This window comes from Stenella coeruleoalba (assembly GCF_951394435.1).
Source record: "Stenella coeruleoalba genome assembly, contig: scaffold_63, whole genome shotgun sequence".
Taxonomy (NCBI): domain Eukaryota; kingdom Metazoa; phylum Chordata; class Mammalia; order Artiodactyla; family Delphinidae; genus Stenella; species Stenella coeruleoalba.
The window spans coordinates 1,549,687-1,568,384 of NW_027646017.1; the positions used below are offsets into that span (position 1 = coordinate 1,549,687).

Sequence of the window (18,698 nt, forward strand, 5' to 3'; positions counted from 1 at the left end):
GAAAAGGAAATAACCAAAGGCTCAGCGTGCCATGCCGGAACCAGATTAGGGCCTGAAGCCATCCTGCGGTGATGTGGCCAGCTCACAAGAAAGGGAGTTGAAGAAAGGAGCTCAGGGGCACTGTAATTCACAAACCTGCAGAGTTATAAATGACAGCTATCGTCGAAAAGTATACTGAAGTAAGGCTGCCAAGAGGACTTGAAAGCGGGGCAGAATTGCAGGAAACCGATTTCAGGAGGTAGACTGGAATTGCATTGAAAGCATAGGAAAAGAGGCAGAACATCCACAATGATGCACTTGGCCAAAAAGGGCGTATGCGTTTTTTCCTGAATATATTCAGGAAAAAACGCATACGCCCTTTTTGGCCAACCAAGCAAGCTTGCAAAGGAAATCTGCACTACAATGAAGTCTCACTTCCCCCCGGTCAAACGGGCCATCTGAAAAAAGTGTAAAATCCAGAAAGGCAGGACAGGCCATGGAGAACTGGGAGCCTTGTTATGCTGATGGGCGGGATGTAAATTGCCAAGAACCACTTGGGAGAAGTGTATGGTGTTTCCTGAAACATCTAAAAAACAAAGCAACAGAGCCTAGGGCACTTCCACTTATGGTCCTATAGCTTAGGGAAATTAAAATCAAAACACACAGCCACCCCAAAGTTTGGGAAGCCTCTGTTTACAAGAACCTCGTTTACCATACAAGTTCAATATCACAGAAAGTGAAAAATGGATAAAGAACTTGTGGTACTTACGTACAATGCAGTATCACTCAGCAATGAAATCTATGTCATCAGGCCCGTAGCAGCGTAATGAGTGGATTCAGGTACGATGATTCTAACTGAAATAAGTCACACAGAAAAAGAAACATCATAAGATATCACTAATACACGGAATGTAAACTTGGCTACACAGGAACTGAATTCCAAAACAGAACAGGGTCACAAATTTAGAAAACCAACTTATGCTTGCTTAAGGGGAAAGGTGAGTTGGGGTGCTGCATGAAACCAGAGATTGAAATGAGCACAGATAAAGTGCCTTAAGCCAAATATGGAATAGACAAGAGCTACTCCTTGCTCAACGAAATGGACTCAACACCGCATATTAAACGCCTAAGAATGTACCTGACTAGTAAGTATCTTAAAACCTATGGATAGCTATGTCTCCGAAAGAGAATCAAGCATGTGTACAGGGGCATAAACGCAGCAGTGATAGGATTGGAGAGGTTCGGTGAGCAAATGAAGACCCTTTGAAGTCATATTGCATGGTACCCATTCCACAGGTTTCAACTACCCAGGTTTAAGGTATTCTTCCTTCAGCTAAAACATGCATGTGGAACCTAGAGTATGATCAACATGTGATCGGGAGACGTGTTCAAATATGTCTCAGTTTTCGTACCCTGGTACTCGGGTGCAACATTCCAGACGCTTTACTGACACTCTCCCCACATGGAGAGTCAGCGCCTTTAACCTCCTGTTTGGCCCAGTTTGCAATTTCTGCGGAAGATGAACAGGAATAGCGAGAACCAATGAGAGACTAGCTGGAGGTGTCTGGACGGGCAAATTTAACTCTCATTTCCCACCAGGAAGTGGAATTAACCAAAGGCTCAGCGTGCCGTGCCGGAACCAGATTAGGGCCTGAAGCCATCCTGCGGTGTTGTGGCCAGCTCACAAGAAAGCGAGTTGAAGAAAGGAGCTCAGGGGCACTGTAATTCACAAACCTGCAGAGTTATAAATGACAGCTATCGTCCAAAAATAGACTGAAGTAAGGCTGCCAAGAGGACTTGAAAGCGGGGCAGAATTGCAGGAAACCGATTTCAGGAGGTAGACTGGAATTGCATTGAAAGCATAGGAAAAGAGGCAGAACGTCCACAATGATGCACTTGGCCAAAAAGGGCGTATGCGTTTTTCCTGAATATATACAGGAAAAAACGCATACGCCCTTTTTGGCGAACCAAGCAAGCTTGCAAAGGAAATCTGCACTACAATGAAGTCTCACTTCCCCCCAGTCAAAAGGGCCATCTGAAAAAAGTGTAAAATCCAGAAAGGCAGGACAGGCCATGGAGAACTGGGAGCCTTGTTATGCTGATGGGCGGGATGTAAATTGCCAACAGACACTTGGGAGAAGTGTATGGTGTTTCCTGAAACATCTGAAAAACAAAGCAACAGAACCTAGGTCACTTCCACTTATGGTCCTATAGCTTAGGGAAATTAAAATCAAAAAGACACAGCCACCCCAAAGTTTGGAACGGCTCTGTTTACAAGAACCTTGTTTACAGTACAATTCAACATCTCAGATAGTGAAAAATGGATAAAGAAGATGTGATATTTACTTACAAAGCAATATCACTCAGCAATGAAATCTATGTCATCAGGCCCTTAGCAGCACAATGAGTGGATTCAGGTATGATGATTCTAACTGAAGTAAGTCACACAGAAAAAGAAACATCATAAGATATCAGTAATACTCGGAATGTAAACTTGGCTACACAGGAACTGAATTACAGAACAGAACAGGGACTCAAATTTAGAAAACCAACTTATGCTTGCTTAAGGGTAAAGGTGAGTAGGGGTGCTGCATAAAACCGGAGATTGAAATGAGCACAGATAAAGTTCCTTAAGCCAAATATGGAATAGACAAGAGCTACTCCTTGCTCAACGTAATGGACTCAACACCGCATATTAAACGCCTAAGAATGTACCTGACTAGTAAGTATCTTAAAACCTATGGATTGCTATGTCTCCAAAAGAGAATCAAGCGTGTGTACAGGGGCATAAACGCAGCAGTGATAGGATTGGAGAGGTTCGGTGAGCAAATGAAGACCCTTTGAAGTCATATTGCATGGTACCCATTCCACGGGTCTCAACTCTCCAGGTTTAAGGTATTCTTCCTTCAGCTAAAACATGCATGTGGAACCCAGAGTATGATCAACTGTGTGATCGGGAGACATGTTCAAATATGTCTCACTTTTGGTCCCCTGGTACTCGGGTGCAACATTCCAGACGCTTAACGAACACTCTCCCCACTTGGAGAGTCAGTGCCTTTAACCTCCTGTTTGGCCCAGTTTGCAATTTCTGCGGAAGATGAACAGGAATAGGGAGAACCAATGAGAGACTAGCTGGAGGTTTCTGGACGGGCAAATTTAACTCTCATTTCCCACCAGGAAGAGGAAATAACCAAAGGCTCATCGTGCCGTGCCGGAACCAGATTAGGGCCTGAAGCCATCCTGCGGTGTTGCGGCCAGCTCAAAAGAAAGCGAGTTGAAGAAAGGAGCTCAGGGGCACTGTAATTCACAAACCTGTAGAGTTATAAATGACAGCTATCGTCCAAAAATACACTGAAGTAAGGCTGCCAAGAGGACTTGAAAGCGGGGCAGAATTGCAGGAAACCGATTTCAGGAGGTAGACTGGAATTGCATTGAAAGCATAGGAAAAGAGGCAGAACGTCCACAGTGATGCACTTGGCCAAAAAGGGCGTATGCGTTTTTTCCTGAATATATTCAGGAAAAAAAGCATACTCCCTTTTTGGCCAACCAAGCAAGCTTGCAAAGGAAATCTGCACTACAATGAAGTCTCACTTCCCCCCGGTCAAAAGGGCCATCTGAAAAAAGTGTAAAATCCAGAAAGGCAGGACAGGCCATGGAGAACTGGGAGCCTTGTTATGCTGATTGGCGGGATGTAAATTGCCAACAGACACTAGGGAGAAGTGTATGGTGTTTCCTGAAACATCTAAAAAACAAAGCAACAGAGCCTAGGGCACTTCCACTTATGGTCCTATAGCTTAGGGAAATTAAAATCAAAAAGACACAGCCACCCCAAAGTTTGGAATGGCTCTGTTTACAAGAAACTCGTTTTCAGTACAAGTTCAACATCTCAGAAAGTGAAAAATGGATAAAGAAGTTGCGGTATTTACTTACAAAGCAATATCACTCAGCAATGAAATCTATGTCACCAGGCCCTTAGCAGCACAATGAGTGGATTCAGGTATGATGATTCTAACTGAAATAAGTCACACAGAAAAAGAAACATCATAAGATATCAGTAATACACGGAATGTAAACTTGGCTACACAGGAACTGAATTACAGAACAGAACAGGGTCTCAAATTTAGAAAACCAACTTATGCTTGCTTAAGGGTAACGGTGAGTTGGGGTGCTGCATAAAACCAGAGATTGAAATGAGCACAGATAAAGTTCCTTAAGCCAAATATGGAATAGACAAGAGCTACTCCTTGCTCAACGAAATGGACTCAACACCCCATATTAAACGCCTAAGAATGTACCTGACTAGTAAGTATCTTAAAACCTATGGATTGCTATGTCTCCGAAAGAGAATCAAGCATGTGTACAGGGGCATAAACGCAGCAGTGATAGGATTGCAGAGGTTCGGTGAGCAAATGAAGACCCTTTGAAGTCATATTGCATGGTACCCATTCCACGGGTTTCAACTACCCAGGTTTTAGGTATTCTTCCTTCAGCTAAAACATGCATGTGGAACCCAGAGTATGATCAACCATGTGATCGGGAGACGTGTTCAAATATGTCTCAGTTTTCGTACCCTGGTACTCGGGTGCAACATTCCAGACGCTTTACTAACACTCTCCCGACTTGGAGAGTCAGTCCCTTTAACCTCCTGTGTGGCCCAGTTTGCAATTTCTGCGGAAAATGAACAGGAATAGCGAGAACCAATGAGAGACTAGCTGGAGGTGTCTGGACGGGCAAATTTAACTATCATTTCCCACCAGGAAGAGGAATTAACCAAAGGCTCAGCGTGCCGTGCCGGAACCAGATTAGGGCCTGAAGCCATCCTGCGGTGTTGCGGCCAGCTCAAAAGAAAGCGAGTTGAAGAAAGGAGCTCAGGGGCACTGTAATTCACAAACCTGCAGAGTTATAAATGACAGCTATCGTCCAAAAATAGACTGAAGTAAGGCTGCCAAGAGGACTTGAAAGCAGGGCAGAATTGCAGGAAACCGATTTCAGGAGGTAGACTGGAATTGCATTGAAAGCATAGGAAAAGAGGCAGAACGTCCACAATGATGCACTTGGCCAAAAAGTGTGTATGCGTGTTTTCCTGAATATATTCAGGGTAACACGCATACGCCCTTTTTGGCCAACCAAACAAGCTTGCAAAGGAAATCTGCACTACAATGAAGTCTCACTTCCCCCCGGTCAAAAGGGCCATCTGAAAAAAGTGTAAAATCCAGAAAGGCAGGACAGGCCATGGAGAACTGGGAGCCTTGTTATGCTGATGGGCGGGATGTAAATTGCCAACAGACACTCCGGAGAAGTGTATGGTGTTTCCTGAAACATCTAAAAAACAAAGCAACAGAGCCTAGGGCACTGCCACTTATGGTCCTATAGCTTAGGGAAATTAAAATCAAAAAGACACAGCCACCCCAAAGTTTGGGACGCCTCTGTTTACAAGAACCTCGTTTACAGTACAAGTTCAACATCGCAGAAAGTGAAAAATGGATAAAGAAGTTGTGGTATTTACTTACAAAGCAATATCACTCAGCAATGAAATCTGTGTCATCAGGCCCTTAGCAGCACAATGAGTGGATTCAGGTATGATGATTCTAACTGAAATAAGTCACACAGAAAAAGAAACATCATAAGATATCAGTAATACACGGAATGTAAACTTGGCTACACAGGAACTGAATTCCAAAACAGAACAGGTTCTCAAATTTAGAAAACCAACTTATGCTTGCTTAAGGGGAAAGGTGAGTTGGGTTGCTGCATAAAACCAGAGATTGAAATGAGCACAGATAAAGTTCCTTAAGCCAAATATGTAATAGACAAGAGCTACTCCTTGCTCAATGAAATGGACTCAACACCGCATATTAAACGCCTAAGAATGTACCTGACTAGTAAGTATCTTAAAACCTATGGATTGCTATGTCTCCGAAAGAGAATCAAGCATGTGTACAGGGGCATAAACGCAGCAGTGATAGGATTGGAGAGGTTCGGTGAGCAAATGAAGACCCTTTGAAGTCATATTGCATGGTACCCATTCCACGGGTTTCAACTACCCAGGTTTTAGGTATTCTTCCTTCAGCTAAAACATGCATGTGGAACCCAGAGTATGATCAACCATGTGATCGGGAGACGTGTTCAAATATGTCTCAGTTTTCCTCCCCTGGTACTCGGGTGCAACATTCCACATGCTTTACTAACTCTCTCCCCACTTGGAGAGTCAGCGCCTTTAACCTCCTGTTTGGCACAGTTTGCAATTTCTGCGGAAGATGAACAGGAATAGCGAGAACCAATGAGAGGCTAGCTGAAGGTGTCTGGACGGGCAAATTTAACTCTCATTTCCCACCAGGAAGAGGAAATAACCAAAGGCTCAGCGTGCCGTACCGGAACCAGATTAGGGCCTGAAGCCATCCTGCGGTGTTGCGGCCAGCTCAAAAGAAAGCGAGTTGAAGAAAGGAGCTCAGGGGCACTGTAATTCACAAACCTGCAGAGTTATAAATGACAGCTATCGTCCAAAAATAGACTGAAGTAAGGCTGCCAAGAGGACTTGAAAGCGGGGCAGAATTGCAGGAAACCGATTTCAGGAGGTAGACTGGAATTGCATTGAAAGCATAGGAAAAGAGGCAGAATGTCCACAATGATGCACTTGGCCAAAAAGGGCGTATGCGTTTTTTCCTGAATATATTCAGGAAAAAACGCATACGCCCTTTTTGGCCAACCAAGCAAGATTGCAAAGGAAATCTGCACTACAATGAAGTCTCACTTCCCCCCGGTCAAAAGGGCCATCTGAAAAAAGTGTAAAATCCAGAAAGGCAACAGGCCATTGAGACCTGGGAGCCTTGTTATGCTGATGGGCGGGATGTAAATTGCCAACAGACACTCGGGAGAAGTGTATGGTGTTTCCTGAAACATCTAAAAAACAAAGCAACAGAGCCTAGGGCACTTCCACTTATGGTCCTATAGCTTAGGGAAATTAAAATCAAAAAGACACAGCCACCCCAAAGTTTGGAACGGCTCTGTTTACAAGAACCTCGTTTACAGTACAAGTTCAACATCGCAGAAAGTGAAAAATGGATAAAGAACTTGTGGTACTTACGTACAATGCAGTATCACTCAGCAATGAAATCTATGTCATCAGGCCCGTAGCAGCATAATGAGTAGATTCAGGTACGATGATTCTAACTGAAATAAGTCACACAGAAAAAGAAACACCATAAGATATCAGTAATACACGGAATGTAAACTTGGCTACACAGGAACTGAATTACAGAACAGAACAGGGTCTCAAATTTAGAAAACCAACTTATGCTTGCTTAAGGGTAAAGGTGAGTTGGGGTGCTGCATAAAACCAGAGATTGAAATGAGCACAGATAAAGTTCCTTAAGTCAAATATGGAATAGACAAGAGCTACTCCTTGCTCAACGAAATGGACTGAACACCGCATATTAAACGCCTAAGAATGTACCTGACTAGTAAGTATCTTAAAACCTATGGATTGCTATGTCTCCGAAAGAGAATCAAGCATGTGTACAGGGGCATAAACGCAGCAGTGATAGGATTGGAGAGGTTCGGTGAGCAAATGAAGACCCTTTGAAGTCATATTGCATGGTACCCATTCCACGGGTTTCAACTCTCAAGGTTTAAGGTATTCTTCCTTCAGCTAAAACATGCATGTGGAACCTAGAGTATGATCAACCATGTGATCGGGAGACGTGTTCAAATATGTCTCAGTTTTCGTACCCTGGTACTCGGGTGCAACATTCCAGACGCTTTACTAACACTCTCCCGACTTGGAGAGTCAGTCCCTTTAACCTCCTGTTTGGCCCAGTTTGCAATTTCTGCGGAAGATGAACAGGAATAGCGAGAACCAATGAGAGGCTAGCTGAAGGTGTCTGGACGGGCAAATTTAACTCTCATTTCCCACCAGGAAGAGGAAATAACCAAAGGCTCAGCGTGCCGTACCGGAACCAGATTAGGGCCTGAAGCCATCCTGCGGTGTTGCGGCCAGCTCAAAAGAAAGCGAGTTGAAGAAAGGAGCTCAGGGGCACTGTAATTCACAAACCTGCAGAGTTATAAATGACAGCTATCGTCCAAAAATATACTGAAGTAAGGCTGCCAAGAGGACTTGAAAGCGGGGCAGAATTGCAGGAAACCGATTTCAGGAGGTAGACTGGAATTGCATTGAAAGCATAGGAAAAGAGGCAGAACGTCCACAATGATGCACTTGGCCAAAAAGGGCATATGCGTGTTTTCCTGAATATATTCAGGAAAAGATGCATACGCCCTTTTTGGCCAACCAAGCAAGCTTGCAAAGGAAATCTGCACTACAATGAAGTCTCACTTCCCCCCGGTCAAAAGGGCCATCTGAAAAAAGTGTAAAATCCAGAAAGGCAGGACAGGCCATGGAGAACTGGGAGCCTTGTTATGCTGATGGGCGGGATGTAAATTGCCAACAGACACTCGGGAGAAGTGTATGGTGTTTCCTGAAACATCTAAAAAACAAAGCAACAGAACCTAGGGCACTTCCACTTATGGTCCTATAGCTTAGGGAAATTAAAATCATAAAGACACAGCCACCCCAAAGTTTGGGACGCCTCTGTTTACAAGAACCTCGTTTACAGTACAAGTTCAACATCGCAGAAAGTGAAAAATGGATAAAGAAGTTGTGGTATTTACTTACAAAGCAATATCACTCAGCAATGAAATCTGTGTCATCAGGCCCTTAGCAGCACAATGAGTGGATTCAGGTATGATGATTCTAACTGAAGTAAGTCACACAGAAAAAGAAACATCATAAGATATCAGTAATACACGGAATGTAAACTTGGCTACACAGGAACTGAATTACAGAACAGAACAGGGTCTCAAATTTAGAAAACCAACTTATGCTTGCTTAAGGGTAAAGGTGAGTTGGGGTGCTGCATAAAACCAGAGATTGAAATGAGCACAGATAAAGTTCCTTAAGTCAAATATGGAATAGACAAGAGCTACTCCTTGCTCAACGAAATGGACTCAACACCGCATATTAAACGCCTAAGAATGTACCTGACTAGTAAGTATCTTAAAACCTATGGATTGCTATGTCTCCGAAAGAGAATCAAGCATGCGTACAGGGGCATAAACACAGCAGTGATAGGATTGGAGAGGTTCGGTGAGCAAATGAAGACCCTTTGAAGTCATATTGCATGTTACCCATTACACGGGTCTTAACTTTCCAGGTTTAAGATATTCTTCCTTCAGCTAAAACATGCATGTGGAACCCAAGTATGATCAACCATGTGAACGGGAGACGTCTTCAAATATGTCTCAGTTTTCCTCCCCTGGTACTCGGGTGCAACATTCCATACGCTTTACTAACACTCTCCCCACTTGGAGAGTCAGTCCCTTTAACCTCCTGTTTGGCCCAGTTTGCAATTTCTGCGGAAGATGAACAGGAATAGCGAGAACCAATGAGAGACTAGCTGGAGGTGTCTGGACGGGCAAATTTAACTCTCATTTCCCACCAGGAAGAGGAAATAACCAAAGGCTCAGCGTGCCGTGCCGGAACCAGATTAGGGCCTGAAGCCATCCTGCGGTGTTGCGGCCAGGTCACAAGAAAGCGAGTTGAAGAAAGGAGCTCAGGGGCACTGTAATTCACAAACCTGCAGAGTTATAAATGACAGCTATCGTCCAAAAATAGACTGAAGTAAGGCTGCCAAGAGGACTTGAAAGCGGGGCAGAATTGCAGGAAACCGATTTCAGGAGGTAGACTGGAATTGCATTGAAAGCATAGGAAAAGAGGCAGAACGTCCACAATGATGCACTTGGCCAAAAAGGGCGTATGCGTTTTTTCCTGAATATATTCAGGAAAAAACGCATACGCCCTTTTTGGCCAACCAAGCAAGCTTGGAAAGGAAATCTGCACTACAATGAAGTCTCACTTCCCCCCGGTCAAAAGGGCCATCTGAAAAAAGTGTAAAATCCAGAAAGGCAGGACAGGCCATGGAGAATTGGGAGCCTTGTTATGCTGATGGGCGGGATGTAAATTGCCAACAGACACTCGGGAGAAGTGTATGGTGTTTCCTGAAACATCTAAAAAACAAAGCAACAGAGCCTAGGGCACTGCCACTTATGGTCCTATAGCTTAGGGAAATTAAAATCAAAAACACACAGCCACCCCAAAGTTTGGAACGGCTCTGTTTACAAGAACCTCGTTTACAGTACAAGTTCAACATCGCAGAAAGTGAAAAATGGATAAAGAAGTTGTGGTATTTACTTACAAAGCAATATCACTCAGCAATGAAATCTGTGTCATCAGGCCCTTAGCAGCGCAATGAGTGGATTCAGGTATGATGATTCTAACTGAAGTAAGTCACACAGAAAAAGAAACATCATAAGATATCAGTAATACACGGAATGTAAACTTGGCTACACAGGAACTGAATTACAGAACAGAACAGGGTCTCAAATTTAGAAAACCAACTTATGCTTGCTTAAGGGTAAAGGTGAGTTGGGGTGCTGCATAAAACCAGAGATTGAAATGAGCACAGATAAAGTTCCTTAAGTCAAATATGGAATAGACAAGAGCTACTCCTTGCTCAACGAAATGGACTCAACACCGCATATTAAACACCTAAGAATGTACCTGACTAGTAATTATCGTAAAACCTATGGATTGCTATGTCTCCGAAAGAGAATCAAGCATGTGTACAGGGGCATAAACGCAGCAGTGATAGGATTGGAGAGGTTCGGTGAGCAAATGAAGACCCTTTGAAGTCATATTGCATGGTACCCATTACACGGGTCTCAACTCTCCAGGTTTAAGGTATTCTTCCTTCAGCTAAAACATGCATGTGGAACCCAAGTATGATCAACCATGTGAACGGGAGACGTGTTCAAATATGTCTCAGTTTTCCTCCCCTGGTACTCGGTTGCAACATTCCAGATGCTTTACTAACACTCTCCCCACTTGGAGAGTCAGCGCCTTTAACCTCCTGTTTGGCCCAGTTTGCAATTTCTGCGGAAGATGAACAGGAATAGCGAGAACCAATGAGAGGCTAGCTGGAGGTGTCTGGACGGGCAAATTTAACTCTCATTTCCCACCAGGAAGAGGAAATAACCAAAGGCTCAGCGTGCCATACCGGAACCAGATTAGGGCCTGAAGCCATCCTGCGGTGTTGCGGCCAGGTCACAAGAAAGCGAGTTGAAGAAAGGAGCTCAGGGGCACTGTAATTCACAAACCTGCAGAGTTATAAATGACAGCTATCGTCCAAAAATAGACTGAAGTAAGGCTGCCAAGAGGACTTGAAAACGGGGCAGAATTGCAGGAAACCGATTTCAGGAGGTAGACTGGAATTGCATTGAAAGCATAGGAAAAGAGGCAGAACGTCCACAATGATGCACTTGGCCAAAAAGGGCGTATGCGTTTTTTCCTGAATATATTCAGGAAAAAACGCATACGCCCTTTTTGGCCAACCAAGCAAGCTTGCAAAGGAAATCTGCACTACAATGAAGTCTCACTTCCCCCCGGTCAAAAGGGCCATCTGAAAAAAGTGTAAAATCCAGAAAGGCAGGACAGGCCATGGAGAACTGGGAGCCTTGTTATGCTGATGGGCGGGATGTAAATTGCCAACAACCACTCGGGAGAAGTGTACGGTGTTTCCTGAAACATCTAAAAAACAAAGCAACAGAACCTAGGGCACTTCCACTTATGGTCCTATAGCTTAGGGAAATTAAAATCAAAAAGACACAGCCACCCCAAAGTTTGGAACGGCTCTGTTTACAAGAACCTCGTTTACAGTACAAGTTCAACATCGCAGAAAGTGAAAAATGGATAAAGAAGTTGTGGTATTTACTTACAAAGCAATATCACTCAGCAATGAAATCTGTGTCATCAGGCCCTTAGCAGCACAATGAGTGGATTCAGGTATGATGATTCTAACTGAAGTAAGTCACACAGAAAAAGAAACATCATAAGATACCAGTAATACACGGAATGTAAACTTGGCTACACAGGAACTGAATTACAGAACAGAACAGGGTCTCAAATTTAGAAAACCAACTTATGCTTGCTTAAGGGTAAAGGTGAGTTGGGGTGCTGCATAAAACCAGAGATTGAAATGAGCACAGATAAAGTTCCTTAAGTCAAATATGGAATAGACAAGAGCTACTCCTTGCTCAACGAAATGGACTCAACACCGCATATTAAACGCCTAAGAATGTACCTGACTAGTAATTATCGTAAAACCTATGGATTGCTATGTCTCCGAAAGAGAATCAAGCATGTGTACAGGGGCATAAACGCAGCAGTGATAGGATTGGAGAGGTTCGGTGAGCAAATGAAGACCCTTTGAAGTCATATTGCATGGTACCCATTACACGGGTCTCAACTCTCCAGGTTTAAGGTATTCTTCCTTCAGCTAAAACATGCATGTGGAACCCAAGTATGATCAACCATGTGAACGGGAGACGTGTTCAAATATGTCTCAGTTTTCCTCCCCTGGTACTCGGGTGCAACATTCCAGATGCTTTACTAACACTCTCCCCACTTGGAGAGTCAGCGCCTTTAACCTCCTGTTTGGCCCAGTTTGCAATTTCTGCGGAAGATGAACAGGAATAGCGAGAACCAATGAGAGGCTAGCTGGAGGTGTCTGGACGGGCAAATTTAACTCTCATTTCCCACCAGGAAGAGGAAATAACCAAAGGCTCAGCGTGCCATACCGGAACCAGATTAGGGCCTGAAGCCATCCTGCGGTGTTGTGGCCAGGTCACAAGAAAGCGAGTTGAAGAAAGGAGCTCAGGGGCACTGTAATTCACAAACCTGCAGAGTTATAAATGACAGCTATCGTCCAAAAATAGACTGAAGTAAGGCTGCCAAGAGGACTTGAAAGCGGGGCAGAATTGCAGGAAACCGATTTCAGGAGGTAGACTGGAATTGCATTGAAAGCATAGGAAAAGAGGCAGAACGTCCACAATGATGCACTTGGCCAAAAAGGGCGTATGCGTTTTTTCCTGAATATATTCAGGAAAAAACGCATACGCCCTTTTTGGCCAACCAAGCAAGCTTGCAAAGGAAATCTGCACTACAATGAAGTCTCACTTCCCCCCGGTCAAAAGGGCCATCTGAAAAAAGTGTAAAATCCAGAAAGGCAGGACAGGCCATGGAGAACTGGGAGCCTTGTTATGCTGATGGGCGGGATGTAAATTGCCAACAACCACTCGGGAGAAGTGTATGGTGTTTCCTGAAACATCTAAAAAACAAAGCAACAGAACCTAGGGCACTTCCACTTATGGTCCTATAGCTTAGGGAAATTAAAATCAAAAAGACACAGCCACCCCAAAGTTTGGAACGGCTCTGTTTACAAGAACCTCGTTTACAGTACAAGTTCAACATCGCAGAAAGTGAAAAATGGATAAAGAAGTTGTGGTATTTACTTACAAAGCAATATCACTCAGCAATGAAATCTTTGTCATCAGGCCCTTAGCAGCACAATGAGTGGATTCAGGTATGATGATTCTAACTGAAGTAAGTCACACAGAAAAAGAAACATCATAAGATACCAGTAATAAACGGAATGTAAACTTGGCTACACAGGAACTGAATTACAGAACAGAACAGGGTCTCAAATTTAGAAAACCAACTTATGCTTGCTTAAGGGTAAAGGTGAGTTGGGGTGCTGCATAAAACCAGAGATTGAAATGAGCACAGATAAAGTTCCTTAAGTCAAATATGGAATAGACAAGAGCTACTCCTTGCTCAACGAAATGGACTCAACACCGCATATTAAACGCCTAAGAATGTACCTGACTAGTAATTATCATAAAACCTATGGATTGCTATGTCCCCGAAAGAGAATCAAGCATGTGTACAGGGGCATAAACTCAGCAGTGATAGGATTGGAGAGGTTCGGTGAGCAAATGAAGACCCTTTGAAGTCATATTGCATGGTACCCATTACACGGGTCTCAACTCTCCAGGTTTAAGGTATTCTTCCTTCAGCTAAAACATGCATGTGGAACCCAAGTATGATCAACCATGTGAACGGGAGACGTGTTCAAATATGTCTCAGTTTTCCTCCCCTGGTACTCGGGTGCAACATTCCAGACACTTTACTAACACTCTCCCCACTTGCAGAGTCAGCGCCTTTAACCTCCTGTTTGGCCCAGTTTGCAATTTCTGCGGAAGATGAACAGGAATAGCGAGAACCAATGAGAGGCTAGCTGGAGGTGTCTGGACGGGCAAATTTAACTCTCATTTCCCACCAGGAAGAGGAAATAACCAAAGGCTCAGCGTGCCGTACCGGAACCAGATTAGGGCTGAAGCCATCCTGCGGTGTTGCGGCCAGCTCAAAAGAAAACGAGTTGAAGAAAGGAGCTCAGGGGCACTGTAATTCACAAACCTGCAGAGTTATAAATGACAGCTATCGTCCAAAAATAGACTGAAGTAAGGCTGCCAAGAGGACTTGAAAGCGGGGCAGAATTGCAGGAAACCGATTTCAGGAGGTAGACTGGAATTGCATTGAAAGCATAGGAAAAGAGGCCGAACGTCCACAATGATGCACTTGGCCAAAAAGGGCGTATGCGTTTTTTCCTGAATATATTCAGGAAAAAACGCATACGCCCTTTTTGGCCAACCAAGCAAGGTTGCAAAGGAAATCTGCACTACAATGAAGTCTCACTTCCCCCCAGTCAAAAGGGCCATCTGAAAAAAGTGTAAAATCCAGAAAGGCAGGACAGGCCATGGAGAACTGGGAGCCTTGTTATGCTGATGGGCGGGATGTAAATTGCCAACTGACACTCGGGAGAAGTGTATGGTGTTTCCTGAAACATCTAAAAAACAAAGCAACAGAGCCTAGGGCACTTCCACTTATGGTCCTATAGCTTAGGGAAATTAAAATCAAAAAGACACAGCCACCCCAAAGTTTGGGACGCCTCTGTTTACAAGAACCTCGTTTACAGTACAAGTTCAACATCGCAGAAAGTGAAAAATGGATAAAGAAGTTGTGGTATTTACTTACAAAGCAATATCACTCAGCAATGAAATCTGTATCATCAGGCCCTTAGCTGCACAATGAGTGGATTCAGGTATGATGATTCTAACTGAAGTAAGTCACACAGAAAAAGAAACATCATAAGATATCAGTAATACACGGAATGGAAACTTGGCTACACAGGAACTAAATTACAGAACAGAACAGGGTCTCAAATTTAGAAAACCAACTTACGCTTGCTTAAGGGTAAAGGTGAGTTGGGGTGCTGCATAAAACCAGAGATTGAAATGAGCACAGATAAAGTTCCTTAAGTCAAATATGGAATAGACAAGAGCTACTCCTTGCTCAACGAAATGGACTCAACACCGCATATTAAACGCCTAAGAATGTACCTGACTAGTAAGTATCTTAAAACCTATGGATTGCTATGTCTCCGAAAGAGAATCAAGCATGTGTACAGGGGCATAAACGCAGCAGTGATAGGATTGGAGAGGTTCGGTGAGCAAATGAAGACCCTTTGAAGTCATATTGCATGGTACCCATTACACGGGTCTTAACTCTCCAGGTTTAAGGTATTCTTCCTTCAGCTAAAACATGCATGTGGAACCCAAGTATGATCAACCATGTGAACGGGAGACGTGTTCAAATATGTCTCAGTTTTCCTCCCCTGGTACTCGGGTGCAACATTCCAGACGCTTTACTAACACTCTCCCCACTTGGAGAGTCAGCGCCTTTAACCTCCTGTTTGGCCCAGTTTGCAATTTCTGCGGAAGTTGAACATGAATAGCGAGAACCAATGAGAGACTAGCTGGAGGTGTCTGGACGGGGAAATTTAACTCTCATTTCCCACCAGGAAGAGGAAATAACCAAAGGCTCAGCGTGCCGTGCCGGAACCAGATTAGGGCCTGAAGCCATCCTGCGGTGTTGCGGCCAGCTCAAAAGAAAGAGAGTTGAAGAAAGGAGCTCAGGGGCACTGTAATTCACAAACCTGCAGAGTTATAAATGACAGCTATCGTCCAAAAATAGACTGAAGTAAGGCTGCCAAGAGGACTTGAAAGCGGGGCAGAATTGCAGGAAACCGATTTCAGGAGGTAGACTGGAATTGCATTGAAAGCATAGGAAAAGAGGCAGAACGTCCACAATGATGCACTTGGCCAAGAAGGGCGTATGCGTTTTTTCCTGAATATATTCAGGAAAAAACGCATACGCCCTTTTTGGCCAACCAAGCAAGCTTGCAAAGGAAATCTGCACTACAATGAAGTCTCACTTCTCCCCGGTCAAAAGGGCCATCTGAAAAAAGTGTAAAATCCAGAAAGGCAGGACAGGCCATGGAGAACTGGGAGCCTTGTTATGCTGATGGGCGGGATGTAAATTGCCAACAACCACTCGGGAGAAGTGTATGGTGTTTCCTGAAACATCTAAAAAACAAAGCAACAGAACCTAGGGCACTTCCACTTATGGTCCTATAGCTTAGGGAAATTAAAATCAAAAAGACACAGCCACCCCAAAGTTTGGGACGCCTCTGTTTACAAGAACCTCGTTTACAGTACAAGTTCAACATCGCAGAAAGTGAAAAATGGATAAAGAAGTTGTGGTATTTACTTACAAAGCAATATCACTCAGCAATGAAATCTGTGTCATCAGGCCCTTAGCAGCACAATGAGTGGATTCAGGTATGATGATTCTAACTGAAATAAGTCACACAGAAAAAGAAACATCATAAGATATCAGTAATACATGGAATGTAAACTTGGCTACACAGGAACTGAATTACAGAACAGAACAGGGTCTCAAATTTAGAAAACCAACTTATTCTTGCTTAAGGGTAAAGGTGAGTTGGGGTGCTGCATAAAACCAGAGATTGAAATGAGCACAGATAAAGTTCCTTAAGCCAAATATGGAATAGACAAGAGCTACTCCTTGCTCAACGAAATGGACTCAACACCCCATATTAAACGCCTAAGAATGTACCTGACTAGTAAGTATCTTAAAACCTATGGATTGCTATGTCTCCGAAAGAGAATCAAGCATGTGTACAGGGGCATAAACGCAGCAGTGATAGGATTGGAGTGGTTCGGTGAGCAAATGAAGACCCTTTGAAGTCATATTGCATGGTACCCATTCCACGGGTTTCAACTACCCAGGTTTAAGGTATTCTTCCTTCAGCTAAAACATGCATGTGGAACCTAGAGTATGATCAACCATGTGATCGGGAGACGTGTTCAAATATGTCTCAGTTTTCCTCCCCTGGTACTCGGGTGCAACATTCCAGACGCTTTACTAACACTCTCCCCACTTGGAGAGTCAGTGCCTTAATCTCCTGTTTGGCCCAGTTTGCAATTTCTGCGGAAGATGAATAGGAATAGCGAGAACCAATGAGAGGCTAGCTGGAGGTGTCTGGACGGGCAAATTTAACTCTCATTTCCCACCAGGAAGAGGAATTAACCAAAGGCTCAGCATGCCGGGCCGGAACCAGATTAGGGCCTGAAGCCATCCTGCGGTGTTGCGGCCAGGTCACAAGAAAGCGAGTTGAAGAAAGGAGCTCAGGAGCACTGTAATTCACAAACCTGCAGAGTTATAAATGACAGCTATCGTCCAAAAATAGACTGAAGTAAGGCTGCCAAGAGGACTTGATAGCGGGGCAGAATTGCAGGAAACCGATTTCAGGAGGTAGACTGGAATTGCATTGAAAGCATAGGAAAAGAGGCAGAACGTCCACAATGATGCACTTGGCCAAGAAGGGCGTATGCGTTTTTTCCTGAATATATTCAGGAAAAAACGCATACGCCCTTTTTGGCCAACCAAGCAAGCTTGCAAAGGAAATCTGCACTACAATGAAGTCTCACTTCCCCCCGGTCAAAAGGGCCATCTGAAAAAAGTGTAAAATCCAGAAAGGCAACAGGCCATTGAGAACTGGGAGCCTTGTTATGCTGATGGGCGGGATGTAAATTGCCAACAGACACTCGGGAGAAGTGTATGGTGTTTCCTGAAACATCTAAAAAACAAAGCAACAGAGCCTAGGGCACTGCCACTTATGGTCCTATAGCTTAGGGAAATTAAAATCAAAAACACACAGCCACCCCAAAGTTTGGGATGCCTCTGTTTACAAGAACCTCGTTTACAGTACAAGTTCAACATCGCAGAAAGTGAAAAATGGATAAAGAAGTTGTGGTATTTACTTACAAAGCAATATCACTCAGCAATGAAATCTGTGTCATCAGGCCCTTAGCAGCACAATGAGTGGATTCAGGTATGATGATTCTAACTGAAATAAGTCACACAGAAAAAGAAACATCATAAGATATCAGTAATACACGGAATGTAAACTTGGCTACACAGGAACTGAATTACAGAACAGAACAGGGTCTCAAATTTAGAAAACCAACTTATTCTTGCTTAAGGGTAAAGGTGAGTTGGGGTGCTGCATAAAACCAGAGATTGAAATGAGCACAGATAAAGTTCCTTAAGCCAAATATGGAATAGACAAGAGCTACTCCTTGCTCAACGAAATGGACTCAACACCCCATATTAAACGCCTAAGAATGTACCTGACTAGTAAGTATCTTAAAACCTATGGATTGCTATGTCTCTGGAAGAGAATCAAGCATGTGTACAGGGGCATAAACGCAGCAGTGATGGGATTGGAGTGGTTCGGTGAGCAAATGAAGACCCTTTGAAGTCATATTGCATGGTACCCATTCCACGGGTTTCAACTACCCAGGTTTAAGGTATTCTTCCTTCAGCTAAAACATGCATGTGGAAC

General features: G+C 43.8%; 1 long non-coding RNA gene across 1 annotated transcript in view; it reads right to left on the reverse strand.

The window, feature by feature from the left end:
* Positions 1-18,698, reverse strand: part of LOC307181391 — a 1,281,417-nt gene that overhangs the window by 967,593 nt on the left and 295,126 nt on the right. The window lies entirely within an intron of this gene.